The sequence below is a fragment of the Sorghum bicolor genome, chromosome 4 (genome assembly GCF_000003195.3).
Source record: "Sorghum bicolor cultivar BTx623 chromosome 4, Sorghum_bicolor_NCBIv3, whole genome shotgun sequence".
In the NCBI taxonomy this organism is placed as follows: Eukaryota; Viridiplantae; Streptophyta; class Magnoliopsida; order Poales; family Poaceae; genus Sorghum; species Sorghum bicolor.
Window position 1 is genome coordinate 62,643,563 of NC_012873.2, and position 19,455 is coordinate 62,663,017.

At 44.8% G+C, this 19,455-nt stretch overlaps 1 long non-coding RNA gene across 4 annotated transcripts; it reads left to right on the forward strand.

Annotated features, from left to right (window-relative positions):
• Positions 2,750-6,809, forward strand: LOC110434953. 4 transcript variants are annotated; one of them, XR_002452553.1, is made up of 5 exons: positions 2,750-3,379; positions 3,548-4,748; positions 5,393-5,504; positions 6,009-6,113; positions 6,475-6,809. It is a non-coding gene; the product is annotated as an uncharacterized LOC110434953 (long non-coding RNA). The 4 variants fall into 4 exon arrangements; XR_002452555.1 differs by lacking the exon at positions 5,393-5,504 and having other exon boundaries at positions 2,753-3,379; positions 3,548-3,947; positions 4,049-4,748; XR_002452554.1 differs by lacking the exon at positions 5,393-5,504 and having other exon boundaries at positions 2,756-3,379; positions 3,548-3,638; positions 3,974-4,748.

Here is a 19,455-nt window from a genome sequence, read left to right on the forward strand (position 1 = left end):
TTTATAAGTTTCAATGAACAGAGAAGAAATAAATTTTTATGGAGATGAAATTCTCTTGGCACGGTTACCAACTCTCTATGAGTCTTAGAATTAAATATATACTCTCTCTGTCCGAAATAACTGTTGTTCTCATTTCCCGAAAAATAACTTTGATTAAATATATATTAAAAAACATTAACATTTATGTTATATAATTAGTATCATTCATTCGAAAGATACAAATGTTGCACGTATTTTCTACAAATTGAGTCAAATTTGTGACACAAAAACTGAAAATAACACTTAATTTGGGACGGAGGGAGTATGAAATTATAAAACGAAACTTTGTATTAAGAATGAGTGTTTTATCTAAGTTTTATTTTATTTTCTATGACATGATAGTTTTGAAAATAATGCGATGATACAATTTTTTTTTATATAATCAATGATACTATCTATTGCCGTGGCCATATTTCGAGAGAGTTGGTTTCTTGATTGATCTAAGGTAAGTCGACCTAAATGGATTGATTGCGCTAAGGTAGACGGCCAAATGCATTTTTAGGCCCACACTCTAATAAAGATCACCCACCTTATGATAAGAAAAGTAGTGTGGCAAGTGAGTCGGTCTTCATTGGGCTAAGGTAGGTCGGCCCAAATGCGATATGCCCACGTCCAATCGTGTTTTACTTTGAAGCACCTGTTTGAAAAAATTCAGGTATTTTTTCTCTTCATTGCTAAACAAATGCTCATAGAGATAGAGTTTACATATGTGTAATCATAGAGGTGAGTATACATGCGTTGTGAGTGACTATGTTATACCGTATAATTCTAAAAAAAAGAAGTTATGTTCTCTTCTATATACAGAACTATGGGGTTGTTCTCGGCTACAGTAGCTGAACATCCCCATACATTCATAGCAATGATTAAGGTCCGATTAACTGTGACTTTTTATAACCTCTGTTAAGGTCCGATTAACCGTGACTTTTTATAACCTCAGTTAATGCTTTTTGTCCGTCTCCGTAAAGTTTTTGTGTAGTAGTATATGAAATGAAATTAGAATTAAACACCAACCTTTAATGGAGTGTTTCATTCTATGGTTTCAAAAGCATTTAGTTTTAAGACTTAGAGAGTTAGTAACTATAAAACTTATTTCTCTCTTTCATGTCATAAAAATTCCTATATGTTAACCTATTTATAATAAATAAATTAAATTCCTATTGAGACTAGCATTATGGTAACCTATTTAATAAATAAATTAAATTCCTATTGAGACTAGCTTAACAGCATTTCATTTTCATTGTGATTTGTAGGGCTTTACCCTGGTTAGAGGGTAAACCTACCAAAAATTCTGCCGCTCATATATACAAGCAATTTCATTGTGATTTATAGGGCTTTACCCTGGTTAGAGGGTAACCCTTCCAAAAATTCTACCACAAAGGGGGTTTGGAAATAGTTTTCAACCAGCAATTGACGCGCCTCGGTGCTACCTCACTAGCTGCGTCATTGCCCCAAGCGCAAGGACGAGTTCCAACGTTTGGCCGCAGCCTATTTTTATGTTTTGCCTCGTTCCGTAAAATTGACAATCCAGGCGATGTGGTACGAAACACCAACCGACCTAGTAGTACACGACCAGGCAGGCAGGCATCGTCACGTCTCACGTCCGCCCACCCCATAGGCCCGTATAGAGTTTTTTTTTTAGGAGAATAGGCCCGTCTAGAGCTGGCTGGCTGGGATCTTCCTTCTTCCACGTTATGATGATCAGGGGCTTGGTTGTCTGGCCCAAGTAACCACGGGGTATTCTAATTACTTTACTAGGACTAGGAGGATTCCTCACGCATTGCCACGGGTACGAAGAAGCAATATAAGAGCTTGTTTGGCACAGCTCAACTTCACTAGTAGAGCTGTTTTTTAAAAAAAAAATAGCTTCATGAGTGACTTTCTAGATGAAGTTGAGCTGTTTTGATAAAAGTGTTTAGTAAAATAGCTTCACCAACTATTTCATGCATAGTTGAGAGAGAAATGGGGGAGAGAGCTGCAATAAGCTACTTTTTTCAGCTTTATTCCAACTTATGTCTTTGTGAGAGGAGGAGAAAAACAGCTTCACCCATGAAGCTGTTTTGGAAATAAGTGTTTGGCAAAAAAAACAGCTCACAACAGCTCATGAAGCTGTTGTGAGTTGTACCAAATAGGCCCTAAATAAATTAGAATGTGTATTGTCTAGTTGTACAGCTTGCATATTCATAAAATAGTTGATTTGGTGACATGGACATTACAATTGTATGAGCTAGTGGATTTTAATTATGTGTGATAGTAGATTGCCTAGATAGATAGCTTATATAATAAGTATCGTAACTCAAAGTGGTCACAGAATGTAGCTGGCTACAAAATAACTTATTCTGTGGCCACTTTAAGTTACGATACTTATTATATTAATTTAGGAGATTATAGTAACTATATACTAAGTGGTTTATTATAACGTTATGGTAAATATCTCTATGTGTTATAGTAACCCAACTATTGTAAATATGTATTGATATTATCGTAAATTAGTATATAAAATTATCGTAAATGGAGGTGGCTACAGAACAACTTATTTTGTAGCTGGCTACTAAATATACTCTCTCTCTGTATATATATATATATATATTTATATTTATATTTAATATTTATTATATTATATTATATATATATATAATAATATAATATAATTAATATAACCCTACAAAGCGGAACGCGGGGCTGCGCAGGTAGCTGGTCCACGTTGCCAAAAAAATAACAGCCATCTGATTCTCAGTTTGATGGTCCGGATTTACCCAAACATAGGCAACTGTTTACCTCCACGTGTCTACTTCTAATTAGTGCTAGAGAAAAACAGTTCCCCGACCCAATCCGTCACCCCTCCCGTCCTCTTTCTCGATCCCTCTCGAAATAATGCCGGTCCGCTCTCGCTCTTCTCCTTCCCTCTCTCCTTGTGCAGGCAGGGCGACGGCAGCTTTACCTCCATTCTTCCCTCCCCCACCGCACGCGTCGCACGGGCGGTGCACCGGCGATGCCCGCCCGGTCGCTCCCTCCCGAAGCGAGCCGCGGCTCCCTCTCTCCCCCACGCAAGCGGCGGTGATGATGACCTTGGGATGCAGCGCCCCTACGGTGGGTGTCCCCGTCCCCGGCCATGGAGCGACGCGACCAGGCCCCGGCGGTGCCACACGGCGCGGCTTCCCCTTGGTGCTGCCTCTGCGCCCGCCTCGCGTATGCTCGGTGAAACCCTAGCTGCTCTTCTTCGCCGGCCATGAGTGTGGCTCCGCTCGGCGGCCGCAACCGGTGGCCGCGCCCCCCGCGACGGCAGCAGCGGCCGTCGTCCCCACGGGCTCCCCCGCGCTGTGGCGCCACCGGCACCCACCAAGTACGCCCACCCCTTCTCTTCTTTGCTTTTTGTGTGAAGCCGAGCACCCAGACCCTAGCTTTCCTCAACCTCTCATTTTCTGTGGCTCCTCATATTTCCATGGCTTATACTCTAGGGTTTCTATATTCATGCCTATTTATTCTACCCTTTCTATGTTTGCGGCTTCAGTTGCAGGTAAACCCAGATTTGGAGATGGAGCTAAACTCGCAAGGATGATCTAGGACATTTCAACGATAGTCAGTAAGATGTTTGGGAACTGGTAAGTTCATCCTACAGCCATCAAGTCAAATTGATTTAGAAACAATCATTACTCTGTTAAAAGAGCTATACATGGTGAGAAAAGATTGCATTGGAGAATTTGCGAACAGTCAGGATTGAATTGAAAATTTAATGTATCTGATTGCATATGGCTGCTATGTGACCATGTTCAGGATGAAAATAGATGCCTCTTGTATGAAATCGTCTTACAATGTGCTATTGTTTAGTGTTTGTGAATTCCTAACTGAAGCTACTGCAGATTTAATGCCGCTAGCAAAAAAAAGTTTTCGCTACTGATGTATTTACTAATGTAAGCATTTTTTTGGCTCTTGCAAGGAGTAAAAAATTTGACGATGCTTGGACGAGTCTATGCTACCATTCTCTAATTTGATTCGATTTGCAATTCTGCAGGACGAGCAAAATCTATCAAATGTGGTAACATTGCAGATTCAGTTTTTTGGACTTACTTTTCCAATCAAGAGCAACATCATACATTAGGATTTTGCTTCATTTTAGTTATTTTCTACCTGTGTTCCTCTTTTCCCATCATAGATTAGGATTTTACCACCCGATGGATGATAATATGCTCAGTATGTTTTCATACTTTGTTGCTATATATGTTCTCTTCCAGTACGTGTAGGAGTAGATGTCTATTACCGGTGCACCACCTTCGTCTCATATGTGTCATGCTTATAGTCAGACTATTTTACAAAAGACACATTCAGTTATTTATTTCTTAGCTTCTGTACTGAATTTACATACTCTTACTCCCTAAATGGTTCACCACACATTTACTAGGTGCTTTAACTCTAATAGTTGTTTATATCTTGGACTCTAACAGCATTCCCAGCAGTTCAATGATACTGTTGACATGCTCTGATTCAAATAGGGTATATTTCAGAATTATAGTTGTCCGTCCATGTTGCTTTCTACGTGCAAAAGAGCATATGACTGAACTCTGTTCTTTTATTTTCTTTATTTCAAAGACAAAAGTACATGTTGCCTCATCTTTGATTTTGTTACCTGCATAAACCTCATGATATTTATACAGCAGGACGTAGGATATGCAGGATGCTTAGGAGGCAGGGTATGCAGGATGCACGGCGTACAGGTAAATTAAAAAATCATTATGAACAACTGATTCTCTTCCTTGTCTTTGTGTCTATAATAGTTCTTGTTCTAGCCTTATAGGATACCACATCATACTGTCAGGTCCATCTACTATTTCTCAGTGATTTGTGCTTTGTTCTGGCCTACTTATTTTGTTCTCGAGATAATTCTAGATAACTTTAGATCAGTTATACACTTTACATTAATAAGGTTTCGTCAATGGGTTCTTAGCATGTCTCCAAAACTAAAACATATGTTCAGATGACAAATAAGAAGCATCTTGCAGGGTCATGATGCCTGAAAAATTTGTCCTTACATGTTAAAGATTTCTACCTCTGCATTTTTCTATGTTTTGTCCGTCGCAGGTCTATCAGGTTTCGTATATGTCTAAATCGATTTTGAATCACTATGGTTCACGTGCTTTATTTGTGGTATAAGTATCTTTTCGTCATAGGCCACACTGGTATAAGTATCTTTGATGCAGACATGTAGTTGTTGCAATGAGTTCCATATTTTACTGCTGTCTAAAAGTACTCTGGGGCACTACTCAGCTATTTTCAATTTTTATGATCTAACCCTATATCGATCCTATAAATAACTTATCAGAGCATCCTTACCTTTCCCCCTATCGCATTTCGTCTACAGATTATAAACCACGGACAGACCTTGCTGCAAACTGATGTTTCAAAATGCTTTATCAAATGCTCCACAAATGAAAATTAGGACGTCACTAGCTATTTTGGTTTGTACCTGTAAGGTATAGTGTCCCTTTGGATTATGAAGCTTTTGGATTTCCATTTCACGTTATATTGAGGTCACTAGCTAATTAGGTTTCTACATGTAAGGTATAGTGTCGCCTTTGAATTATGAAGCTTCTGGAATTTTCCATTTTATATTATATTGCTATATTTCTGACACCTGATTCAATGCTCATGCTCAATTTTTCTAGGCTTAGAGGCATCCTTAATTAATTTAGACTGAACTATTGGTTCAGATTATTATCTGCTACTCTATATTAATATGATTTGATAAAATATGCAACGAAAGTCCACTGCCTTATTAGAATTTGGTTATTTTATTCTAATCAGTCTTATTCTGGGCTTCTGTACATAAGTCTGCCACTGAGTTCCTGAATGATGTCTTAAATGCATATAACTGAAACTATATACTCCTCCATATTGTATATGTGTAGTCTTTGTATGCAGACATGCCTCGGTTTAACATGGCTATATTCATTTTATTTGCGTATAATTTTCTGCAGGACCATGATTGTTTCTGGTGTGTTCGTCTTTGTCACTGCTGCAGAACTGCCCAATTTCCTGATTCTTGTTTTCCCTGACAAGCAATTCCAAACGACTAACAAAAGGTGAACACTACATACTTCAGCTACTATGTCGATAACTTTGTTATGTTGCTTTAGCTCTCAAACTCAGTTTATATATCCACAACTCATTAGGTTCAGAGATTCTATTTTCCTAACTTAAAGATAATTAATTACTCAGGCTATGTAACTAACTGACCCCCCTTAGCCTACACTTACTACACCATACTCATCAAATAAAACTCATTAATAAATGCCTGATAAAACAATACATTGCTAATTTAGTTAACCTGTCGCACTCTACAGACCTCGGGCCCGTAAACTTATATATTATGCTCGTGAACTATTATGAGTGACTAACATTGTTTGATTTGTTCAATCCATAACTCAGTTCATTCGACCGCAGGTTCATGTCGCAGACACACAACCACCTCTGCTCCTTCACACAATAGTCAACGTCGAACCCCGCAGTTGATGAAACGCAGCAACAACATAGTACAACTAGCAAAGACTACTTCAATAGGAGCCTGTTGACTATGTAATATTTAGGCTAATATACCTACAATCATCCTTAGTGACTTAGAACCAATAGCGTCTATCTCAGACCAACAACGTGTATGTAATATTTTAGGCAAACAATGTCGGATCAATGGTCACAACCACCCCAACAATCTAATTATGTTCTGTAATATAAGAGCCGACAACCACCCTATATTGCTCCTATATGTTCAAGAAAGCCTAGCATGTATCGGACATAAAATGAATGGTCGCTCTATCTGCAGCCTTTCCTGGACGCGCGCAGGGGCGCGCGTTTCCTACTAGTATATATATATTCATATGTGGACCTCTACTCGGATATGGGCCTTAGGAAAAACCCAGCCCAGATATCATGACATAGTTTCTGTACCTATCAAATCATATATAAACATTGCTAAAAAAAATCATATTTAAACTACGCATAGAAACCATCATTCTAACGAAAGAGGCAAGTCAGCAGGGGACAGTTAGCAACTGAAGAAAAGCTCGCCTTATTGAAAAACTTAAGAATGCCCGAGCCCGCTCCGATAGCATCGAACTACGAACAGTAAATCAGGAAATAATCCAATAAATAAAAAGCCATGTACATACCCAAAAAAAAATCACAGTAAGGTAGAAATATGCCAAAGAGTTGACCTTAACAGAGGAATTACGTATTACTCCGTATTTGAGAAAGGAAGAAACACCTATTGCATACTAGTACAGGCATGGCAAAGTTCTAATGGAGAATAGAGAAGAGGTCCAAGAATCGACGACAAATATGCGGAGCTATGAGAATGGCCAAACAATGTTCGAGGTCAGAATCCCACCTGAGACATTTTATGCAGATAGAGACAATGTTTGTCGTGAGAGGCTGTGAAAATCAGTCCTTTTTATAGATGTTACTTAAGAACCGCCTATGTAAATATGAATATTTTTATAATGGTTGGAGAGGCGATGAAAAGCGATTTACGTGTCTATGGTCGGTGGGCCCAGAACATGGGAAGCGATGGAAGGCGATGACAGTAAGGCGATGGGAGGCGATAGGTGTGTCTATGGTCGGTGGGCCATATGCATCACGTCGTCTCTCATCGCCTTCGAAATTGAGGGGGATTAGGACCCCAAATAAAGAAATGGTAATTCCTTTTTCGTATTTTTTTGGTGAAGGGTAAAAGGGTAAATGCATAATTGCAAAAAAAATTGAGTACTAATTGAAGTACTAGATGAAAATGTTTTTTTAATTAAAAAAGAAAACTCGTTCTAGGGTTCCAATCACCTAACCCATGGGCGGCGGTCGACGCACGGCTGCGGCAGCGTGAGAGAGGGAAGGCAAGGACGAGGGCAGCTATGGCAGCGTGCAAGGGCGAGTCGAGGGAGCATGTAGATCCGGCGGCGACGCTGCCGCGGCGGGGCTTCGCTGGGCGGGTCATCCACCTCGACGGCTCGAGCGGCTCCTTCCTCGCAGATGTACGCCGGTGCCCTCCTCCAAACACTAGCCGAGGAGTCATGCAGGGAGCCGGGACGCAGGAGCAGCAACCGGCGCATTGGGGATCGGTCGTCGCCGGCCAGACTTTCGGCTCGTTTATTTGCAAGTCGTTGGAAGCTAGACGACGGAGATGGAGCTGGATCTGAATGTGGCCGTGGTGGCGCTGGAGAAGCCGGCGGCGGCGAGCGACTCGGGGTCATTGTAGTCGTCGTTGAGCTCTGCATCATCTCCGATGAGGCCGTATGCTTCCTTCCTTGCCTGCCTTGCCACGCTCTGCCATTTGTTGTTCAATTGTCAGCAACGATTGCCATTTGCCAGCATACAGTGGCGAAGCCAGGTCTAAATTCATGGTGGTGCACAGCTAAGGAGACATTCATAGTTTAGTAGAAATACATGGTGAAAATTTGTCTAGCTAGTGGAAATTTTTTTCTTACCGTGGTGCATTAGCACCAGGCAAGCTGAATGTAGCTTCGCCACTTCCAGCATACATCGTTCAATTGAGCATACATCGATCTACTAAGAGCTGCGCTAGCTTGTCATGCTGTCCAGTGTCAACATATAAGTATGCCAACAACACTTGAAGGTGAGGGCAGGGCGTCGCTGTGGGGCGAGGGCGAGGGCAGTGCGGCGTTGTGCGAGGACGACGGCAGGGCTGCGGCGGCGCCAGCCAAACACGCGAGCTGCGTGCGATTTGGGAGACCGGCGAGTTCGGGCGTGGGGTGGTGGAGTGAGAGCCCTATGCGAAATGACTAAATTGCTCTCGGACGAATTAAATCAAGAAAAAAATGATATTTAGCTGGGGCGATGAGAAGCGATTGGAAGCGATTCCAACTATTGTAAAAGGTCTCAATATGAATATTTATACTAGCAGTATTCTTAAGAATGTCACCAGTGTAAATTGATCTTAGGCAGAACGTCACCGGTGTAAATTGATCTTACTCAAACCACCAGTGTAAAGCATTTTCTAGAATTTGTCAGTTGACCAAAAACAAGCATTTTTTTAATCTAAAAGAGATCTAGCAGCCAACCTCTCCCATGGTCATGCAATGTATTTTAGTATTACGATTTTGGTATAGATCATTTCTCCGTCAAATTATTTGTACTGGTGTCAGGTTAAGAAAATCATTAGTAAAAATCATGTATTTACACTAATGGTTCTCTTAAGACTATCGTTAGTGTAAATCTTACACTAACGGCAACCGCTAGTATAAATACATAATTTCTACTGGTGTCATAGGCTTAAAAAACATCAATAAAAATGTGTTCACACGCGTTTCAAAGCCAAGGCCCAATAATTCTATTTCTACCGGCGTTTATACATTACGGGTCGCTTGTAGAAAAATAATCTAAGGTGTCAACAAAAAAAAATTCTATACTAGTGGATACCTTGATTTGCATTTGGTCTCGGATATAACTCGCACAAAGGATAGGAGAGGAGAGGAGAGGCAAGAATAATAGGAAGACGAAATAGTTTTAAACAAGGAATTATTTGAAGATAGATATACGAAGTCGTGAAAATGAATGTAGATGGGATGCGAGGAGGGAGGACAATTACACTCATACATATAACTCCCAAATAAAATAAATGTTACTACTATGAAACAAGCTTCTTTGGAACGCAGTTTTTTACAGGATTAATATAGGAGTATTTCTTTGACAAAAGATCGATATAGGAATTTTATCGGAATGAGTTCAATTTCATGTGAAAAACACAAGATTCGGGGAAAATTCCCGCAAGGGGACCTAAACAACCCGTGCGCTATAATGCTATTTGTACGGGTCACTTTAATTACTGCTCCAGTTGATAGTAGGTGCTACCACGGTCTGAATCATGCCCACCAACAAATTAGCAGCAATCGTTCTGAAAGGTGCTGTAGGTAGTGATAGTGGGTCTCTCCGTCCGAACACATACATGGCCATTGCATATGCCATGTCGGTTAACAGTTAACATTCAGGAATTGGGCTCTTGACTCTCGGTTAGGCTGCTGACCGGCATTTCAACAGGGGACGATGGTACGAACGAGACCCCCACCTGCAGTTGTCCTGATGCATGACTTCTTCGTCAGGGCACCCGACTACAGAGTCGTCTTCCTGTCTCGTCCACATCACAATTATCTGCCCTAAAGTCAACCGTAGACACAGTAGTATGCAATGGTCCTCCACCCAACCTGCTTCATTCCAAACCTAGATCTGATATACGAAGATGCTAACAACTTTGTCCGTACTCATTATGTGCTCTAGGCCTTGTTTAGTTCCAAAAAAATATCAAATTGTTTTCAAGATTTTCCATCACATCATCTTTAGACGCATACATAGAGCATTAAATATAGATAAAAATAAAAACTAATTGCACAGTTCATCTGTAATTTGTGAGACAGATCTTTTAAGTCTAGTTAGTCTATGATTGAATAATATTTGTCAAATACAAATGAAAATGCTATAGTACCCGAAACCAAAAAAAAAATTGCCAACTGAAGAAGACCCTAGTCAGTGTATGTTCGCATCCGAATCATGTGAAATTTTCTTGTTCAAAACGGGGTTTACAGTTGCTGATATGTGCTTTACAACTGAGCCACTGTTAAAATAGGGCCCTCGGTCGGTTCTCCTTTGATCCAACTCTCCGGGATGGATTGAGCGGATGGCCTGTGGTTACGCACTCATTCAGGGCCCTTGACTTGTAGACGGGGGGGGCCTGTGGACAGTGACATATTGGGTGTTCATGGCCCCCCGGCCCCCGGCCGCTTCTGGAGTTGGAGGTTTCGAGCTGGAGCTGTGCATGTGAGTCTTTGGACCTACTGAAAGAATGTCAACATCGTTCTTGACCTCTTTAGGTCATGCTTCACTTTGCACTCTGTGTGGAAGGAAGACAACTACAGCATACCCCATTCTAGTCATCATCCTCATGTAGTCCAAAATCACTTCATTTTTATCTGTACAATAGATATGCATGGTAGCTAGCTGCACACTGTACCATCAGTTGTATGTATATCTGCATATATATATAGATATAGAGGCCATTATATTGATGATTGATCTGTCTGGCCTGGTACTACTATACATGCTTCGAACGTACGTCTCTCTGCCACTGTGCATGGTTGGCGTGCATGGACTTTTAAATGGAGTTTTTAATTTTGTTTTGTTAGCTAGCAGCAGTATGATCTATCATTATTTCACACACTGGAAAGCAAGCAGCAGTATGCATGATCCCATAGGTCGCTGCCTCGTGGATGACGGTGCCCCCACCCTCCACTAAGATTTTGGGCTTGATGTGTACACCCGGCGACAGTGATGGCTCGTTTGGTTTTTCTCATTTGGCTGCGCCTTCGCAAACACGAGAGGTTGGAATTATTTTGTCCATCATGCATCAACAACAGCTTTAGCCTTTACAAGAGAAAAAAAAAAAAGAAATCCTGCTGAACGATAAACTAATGTAACAGCTAGCTGCTTCATTCCCACATGCTGCTCTTTTTTGGTTTTGGACAACTAAAACTTTCCAATAACTTGATAACAAGCTAGCTTTATTTGCTAGTTGCAAGATCAATGGGTCGATCACATGCATGTGTAGTACATATATAATGCAAGGTAGCTAGTAACGTTGTCTGCCGCGCGCCCCTGGGTCAAATCACAAGTTGGTGTAACTGCATCGATCCACACAGATCGATCGATAGGATCGCCGATCAGCTAGAGAGCAGCTAGCTGCTGGCCTAGCTATACTAGAAGAGACTTGGGTTGGGATAACACATGCCTGTTCATATGCATCCATGTTATGAGAGCTGATTACAGGAGGAGGTTATGAGTGCTTGTAATGATGGATTATGCCATTGGGTATGCGTGTTAGGTGAGCCAGATATGCGAGCGCGATTTGATTTGACCTAGCTCTCGCAGGGCTGCGCACGCCGGCTGTGTGTGTCATTCTTTTCTGATGCTCCTCAGGACCAAGTTTAACTATAAAATAACATGAGTAGTGGAGATGGTGAGGAATGAGGAGGAGATGAAGGTGACACTCGGAGACTCGTGTTGGAACTCGCCTGTCTCAGTTTCGGCCAAATTTCTTGCCATTCCACCAACGGTAATAAAGGTTAAAATAAAATAGGGAAACGCCTTTTCTTTGATAGGGGAATCCAAAAGGAAGCTGCGTATGCTTGCAATGTCGAGAAAAATCCTCTTGGACATCTACCTGTCTATATTTCATTGGTGCAATGCTTGTTTAATCTGACTTTTTTTAGCATTATTAAACAGAGAAGTATGCCTGATCGATGCGGTTAGAAGGAGCGTTTGCTGGGTTTTTACCTTGTCCTTTGCAGCCGCAGTACGTTATCTGAACCGTTTGCGTCTGAACGTTAGAAGGATTTTTATCGTGTGATACAGATCGATGAGACCACGCAGGCACGCACAATGGCTTTTTGGCAGTGCAAGTCTGCTTACATCTATTTGTCCCGACCAAAAGGAGGCGATGCAGCGTAACGTGCCCACGAAGCTACCGTAGCGAGCCTGGGGTCATGCATCAACCAACTCGTCGGTTCTCTAGCTTTTACAAGTGGAATGCGCGACACGCGAAATTGCGTCACTCCATCATCCTTCCAAAAAGACGAGGAGTTGCAAAGGGAGGATCATAGCATATAAAGCAAGTAAAATGATGATACACCATGCCTTCTCCTACATCTTTTGCTCAAACTACCAAATAACTTCCCCAGCAACATCAACCACATACCATAGGAAAAGCCTTTTACGAGCTTTTTTTTGAGCCAAGAAAGTTCACTAGATTTTGGCAGTACTTGCTTCCGTACCAGTACCACGTTCGATCTCAAGATTTTCGGTGGTGTCGCGTTGCGCTTTGCTAGAAATAAAAACCGCTTCAGCTACGGCCGGCATGCTTTCAGAGTTCAAAAGACATGCATGCTTTGGACAAAGATGAACGAAAAGGCCTCGAGCGCATGCTTTGTTATTTCAAACACGTGTCTTTTAGTAGTACAACGGTAATTAAGGAGTGATCGAGTACCATCAGTAGCCCTTTTTGGGTTTAAAGTATGTTCAAACACTTTGTGGCACGTATTCCAAAGCAGATATATATGTGTTCTTCCTGATTCGACAGCCGAAAGCTTTTGGAGCAGCTGGGTTGCGACAGTGTTTTGGCCATAGTATTTCCGAAGCTCGTCCTCGATCGGAAGCTTGTTGCTGCAGGTGTTTGCTTTGGCTCTGGTGTCCTTTTTCTGTTCGGTCTTGTTTAGATGCGAAAAGATTTTGAATTTTGCTACTGTAGCACTTTCGTTTGTTTGTGACAAATATTATCCAATTATGGACTAACTAGAATCAAAAGATTTGTCTCGTGATTTACAGGTAAATTATGTAATTAGTTTTTATTTTCGACTATATTTAATGTTCCATGCATGTGTTGAAAGATTCGATGTGACAGGAAATCTTAAAAACTTTTTGGTTTTGAGAGTGAACTAGACCCGCATGCATGCGCGGAGAGAACACAGTAGCGCTTGTGCTGTCAATGTTCGCCTGCAATCCAGAGATTGACATATGGACCTCGTTTTAAAGATTTACCATCACATCGAATCTTATGACATAAGCATGAAACATTAAATATAGACGAAAACAAAAACTAATTACACAGTTTAGCTGTAAATCAGGAGACGAATTTTTTTATCCTAGTTAGTCCATGATTGAAAAATATTTGTCACAAACAAACGAAAGTACTACGGTAGCGGAAACTTTTCACTTTTCGCAACTAAACGAGGCCTCGGTCGATCGAAGCGATTCGCTGAATATTTTCAGAGCCATCGAGGATCGCCACCTCTGGCTGTCTCGCTGGAGCACGCTTTTGACCTTTGGACATCCTTGTTCCAGCCGTCAGTCGGTCGGTCAATCAGCCCATGAGAGAGTTAAGGCCTTGTTTAGTTCGCAAAATTTTTCAAGATTCTCCGTCACATCGAATCTTGCGGCACATGCATGGAGCATTAAATATACATAAAAACAAAAACTATTTGCACAGTTCATCTGTAAACCGCGAGATGAATCTTTTGAGCCTAGTTACTCTATAATTGGACAATGTTTGTCAAATAAAAACGAAAGTGCTACAGTGCCGTTTTCACAACTTTTTGCGAACTGAACAAGGCCTAAGATTCGATCCGCCTCTGTACAACTTTCCATGATTCCATTGTCTCCCTCTCTCAGCCCCCCTGTAACTACGCATGTTTATCTGCAGTTTTCGGAACCAGTAGAAAATTTGGGCAACTTGGGTGAAGTTGATTGACCTTTGTTTAGACCTGCTTGACCTCTTGGCCGAGGGTCACGTTTGACCAACCACCATTTTCCCAGCAGCTAGGGCAAAGCAACCACTCTTGTCCTTTCTCGCTGTTGAAGCCTTGCAACGCCCCAAACCGCAACAGACAGCCCCAGAGAGCACGGAAGAAACACAGAACTCCTAGCTGACAACAGTGATGGAGGGAGCGATGACTACGAAAAAAAAAAACGGGAGGTGAAAGTGGCAGTTGGCCTGCCTGACAGAACAGGCTGCTGAGGTGAAAGCGGAGTCGCGCGGGGGTGGTGATGCGAGAATCCACTAGCGCAGCGCAGGGGAGGGAGGTGGAAGCGTGCACCTCACGTCGAGGTGCCGCGGGATTAGACAACACCTGGGACCCTCCTCGGATTTCGCCGCCGGCCGGATCCACCCGCCCTCGAGTCCTCGACGTCGACCGCCGCGAACGTGAACGACGGGACGGGGGCTGGTGTCGTACGCGGTGAAAGTGAGAGTGAAACCGAGGAGCAGACGCTGCCGATCCCTCAACACGACACGCCTCACCGTCGACGAGTAGTCATTCTAGGCGCGGCGGTTGATTTCTTCCAGTTCTGGCGACGACGTTTATCTCAGAGAGCTAATAGTGTTGCTAATTCTAAAAGCGAGACGAAAACACTCACAGAGAGCTAGCATGGGCACCGACCAGTGGGGAAAAAAAAAACGGCTTGGGAGGACGTCTTCGACCGAAATCTATGCGTTTGGACGATTTCTCCTTTTGTGGCAAGGAATCGCAGGATGGTGGCGAGCAGCACAGCAGCCTACCTGGTCCTGTGGTCCATTCCACCGAGTGACGACTCACACCGTCTCCTCTCCCGACCTAACAAAGCGCACAAACAAGACAGCCGAACCTCACGTTTGTCCCACACGAGAAAACGCCTGTAAATAGGTTGACTTGGGCATGCACTAGGCTACAAGCCGCAAGTTTTAAGTCAGAAGCGGCCGGCACTCGCTCCGACCGACCTGGATATGGCAAAACCACCGCTCGTTGCCAAAGGTTCGACGGCTTATATTCATTGATTGACGTGAGATAAAGGCGAGAGGGAAATAAAAGCCTAATAGTACATATGGTCATTGATGGATTTTTTCCCCCAAAGTAATCATTGGCCGGAGTTAAAGCCACTAAAAGAGAATTTTTTGTGTTAACTAACCGGTTTTCACGTTCTCCCTGCGATACCACCGACCGTATAATATCCACACCTAATTTTCATCTCCATCCTACCCCCACCCCCTCATCCGTAACCTTAACATGTGATAGCTTCACTTCTACTTCGTACATCAACTATAGCTGAGAGTCAAAATCTAAATGGGTATTTTGTAGGAGTCGATTGTGGTACAAATCCATATACTTTGAAAGCAGATGAAAAAATCAACGACATTAAGACGACTCTAGAGAGATTAGGATGCATGAGAGATGGTGTGTCCACGAATGAGTACCGGCTCTATGCCCATGTGAGGCTTGATGTCTAGCGCGTTGCCACGTTCCGGTGGCTCGCACAGCCGGCGGAATACAATGGGACCCCACCCAAGGCAGAGAGAGTGAGGCTAAGACTGTCTCCAACAAGGAACCTAAAAGGCTACGCATACCTAAAATACCTAGTGTACGGTGAAAAAATGTCCTCCAACAGACAACGCAATGCAAGCACCCATTTTGCGCCGGAGGTGAGAGGTAACCCAAAATTGCGTCGCTCTCTCTCCTCGACCTAAATTTGCACCATCGACAATGATGGGCCCACGACAAGGAGCTGCTGGCGCGACCACGACGGACCCGAGACGGGGAGCTCCGCCGAGGGGAGGTGGAGAGGAAGGCCGGCGTGGATCTGCTCCAGGGAAAGGCTGCGATAGGAAGGGAATAGAGGAGGAGGAGGCGGCGACAGAGTCCGAGCTCAGCGCTCGTGAGAGGAGGAAGGATATCTGTTGCGTCTGTTGTTGAAGAGGAAAAGTTATGGGTCTCACACCCTTTTACTGTGCTTGACTCAAATTGATAAATGTGTCGTTGGTATGGGCTCACACTGTTGGAGACAGTCTAAGCGAGGTTTATTTCTTCTTCATTTTCTCTCTGCTCGCTCTCTCAGCGCAAAAATCGAAGCTTCAGTGTTGAAGATGAGCGGTGTGGGAGTGTTTTGGCTGAATCTGCTCGCAAAGCGGCTTGTGAAGCCAAACGTTCCTTAACAAGTGCAGCCGTAGTGCTGTAAATAAATGCAAGGCTCTATGACTATGTTTGATCAAAATTATTACGAAAATTAACAAATTTGGAAACAGCTGTGTACCAACTATATATGTCTACGTACTAATTTATGATGAAATATATGTAAGCTGATTTGGTTATATCTGAATAATCATGCCAGGTACATCAGTCCATGCTAACCCGGCCTGCTGCGTACTCCTACGCTCTTGATATGATGCAGGAGTTGGACCAGCCGGCGCCCCTAAAAACCCTCTAGCGACCGTGGTCCTAGGCCAGAGTTGCTGCACGTACTGTTGTCGTCTAGCCTTGGGGCATCACATGCACGCGCCTGAACCCTCAAATAAGCACAGTACAGTACCACGTATGCACGCCTGCGACAGGTCCGCACTCCGCAGACACAGGCGCACAGCGACACGCCTACAGTTGCGTCGCGTAGCCAGAGTAGCCCCCCACCCCTATCGACGGCTCCGCGCTCGGTCGTGGCGCGATGATAGCCTGCACTGCACTGCGCCGGCGCTAGACCCTACTCCTAGAAAGCCGTCCTAGGGTTGGCTACTTGTACTACCACCACACACACACACACACAGAGGACGAGAAGCTTTTCGCTCGCGTGGCAGCAGGCTTCATTGAATTCGTAAAGATGTCAGCGCTTGGGCTCTCCGGCCGACGAGACGATGTGGTCCGATCCCCCCTCTGGCCCCGGCATAGTGGAATTCAGTGCATGCCCTGCCGGACCTTTGCGCCGCGCCACCGCGCCATGCATGCATGATCCATTCCCTCCTGTCCTGCTGCCATGCATGGCTTTCTTGCGGTCGCAGCAGCCTTGCAGCGGTGTCGGGGGGCACTGCCGGCTGCTCCCTCCGGCGGGCGGGCGGCGGCCAGTATACTACTACAGCGCCGTAGCAGTTCGTCGTTGTTTTTTACCAAGGGCAAGATGATGTACGCCGCCATCAATTCGATCTCTCGCGTATTGTGTCGCGGGTGGGCAGGAAAGTTGGCCAGCCTTGTCGGTTGCTGTTGTTTACGTTGCCGCGCCGGAGCGGAGCACACTGCGATGCCCTTTTGCCGTCCACGCGAGGAGGGGAGAGTATGGCTCAGGTGTACGTACGGCAGGGACGAACGTGGTGCGCTTTCACCACACGTTCAATCCATCCACTTAATCCAAAAAACGCAACAACGCAAAAATGATGGCTGATGCCTGATGGCAAAGTGCACCCGCGACTTGCGAGCACCACAATGACAAAAAGATCGCTGTGCAATTCTATCTACTTTACGGTGCGACTTGCGCAGACGCGAAACGCTAAACAAACCAGGCAAAGTTATTCGAATTTTGGTCGATCGGGTTATTGGGAGTTGTTGGGACCGGACCGGAACGGCCGCAGTACGTATTTGGGCCACGTACGTAGAGGAATTTTCAACGCGGCCAAAGTGGCGAGTTATTATACTGGAGTATGTGCTATTAAGTTACTGTATTAACTAATCGATGACCTAACAGATATCCTAGCCCTAGGCTCCATGCATCAAGCTACTCCAAAAAGGGAACCGTCCTGCGTAAATAGACGGCACAAGTCATGATTAAGGAACGAGATGATTGTCGCCGGGGGGGGGGGTTAAATTTAAATGTAGCTTATCCTCTCAACAGGAGCGGGGGTCAAGTCACCAAAGCAAGCGCGTAATCGGCGGCAGCTTTATTCCCTTCACACCAGTCACCACCTTTGCGACTAACCGGCCTCACGCATGCATCCCATATAATACTATTACTATGCGGCAGTGGCACTGAGCGCAGCATGCAGGCGAGGCGATGACAGGCGAATCCGTCTCAAAGCGAGCGAGGATAACCTGCGTGCGATCGTTAATTCTCCAAATTAAAAGTGCGCAGTTTCGTCTGCTGGCGTAGCTACTGCCTAGCTTTTGACAAAAAGCAGAGGCTTAATCGTTCGATGACCCTCGTACTTGTCCGGAAGCGCAGGCGCGGCTGATTATTACGACGACTGCTCGCTTTGCGTCGCGTTTGTTCCGGTCGGCGCCTTCTGCGACGAGACGATCGACGACGTGCGCCGTGCGCGGCTGCAAGGAATCGTGCTCCCAGAAAAGACAGCGAAAAGAGAGAGAGAGACGAAAGGGGGCGCCTGAACTTGAATGAACTGACGAGATGATGATCCATGGGCAAAGCAAAGCGAGGTTTATTTTCGTGTCTTTACCCAGATGTGTCATATCGTCCTTTTCCGGACCCTGCCTTTTGCAGTACACACGCGCTAGCTGAGGCCCCGAGGACATGCTACAGTATTTATGTAGAAGAGCACAAGGCCGTGCTTTCCGAAGCGAGCGGCCGGTCAGATGGATCGATAGTGTAGATTAACGGACGCCGGAACCGGAAGCTTGCAGACCAGAGGTGGTGCGGGGGGGGGGGGGGGGGGGCTCTCTGGACGATGGATGATGCAGATGCTGTGAGATGCAGTTGTTTGTAGTACTAGGTGAATGGATGGAATGGGGACACGGCAAAGGAATTTCGATGGATGGATCGCCGTTGGCAGCCGGCCCGACAATAATGGTACGTGGCCATCATGCGCCCCACCAGGCCAGTGGCCACCACACCTCCCCATCGCGCGTTCGTTCGGCGGCCGCGGCCAGGCGCCCAGGGCCCAGGCAGCCTCTCCCGTCGGGCGCGGGGAGCAGCAGCCCGCAGGGTGGTGGTGGAGTGGAGGCCGGACCGCCGGGACGGAGGAGGAGGAGCGGGAGCAGTTGCCAGTCAGTCCCAGTACTCCCACCGCACCCGACCCGACCGTCCCCACCCCCGCGCGCGCGCACTAGCAGGCGGGCCCGGGCAGCCGGGGGTGGGCGGCCAGCCGGCCACGCAGCGCGCAGGCGTGCGCGGCCACTTTTGCGCTTGTCGGGG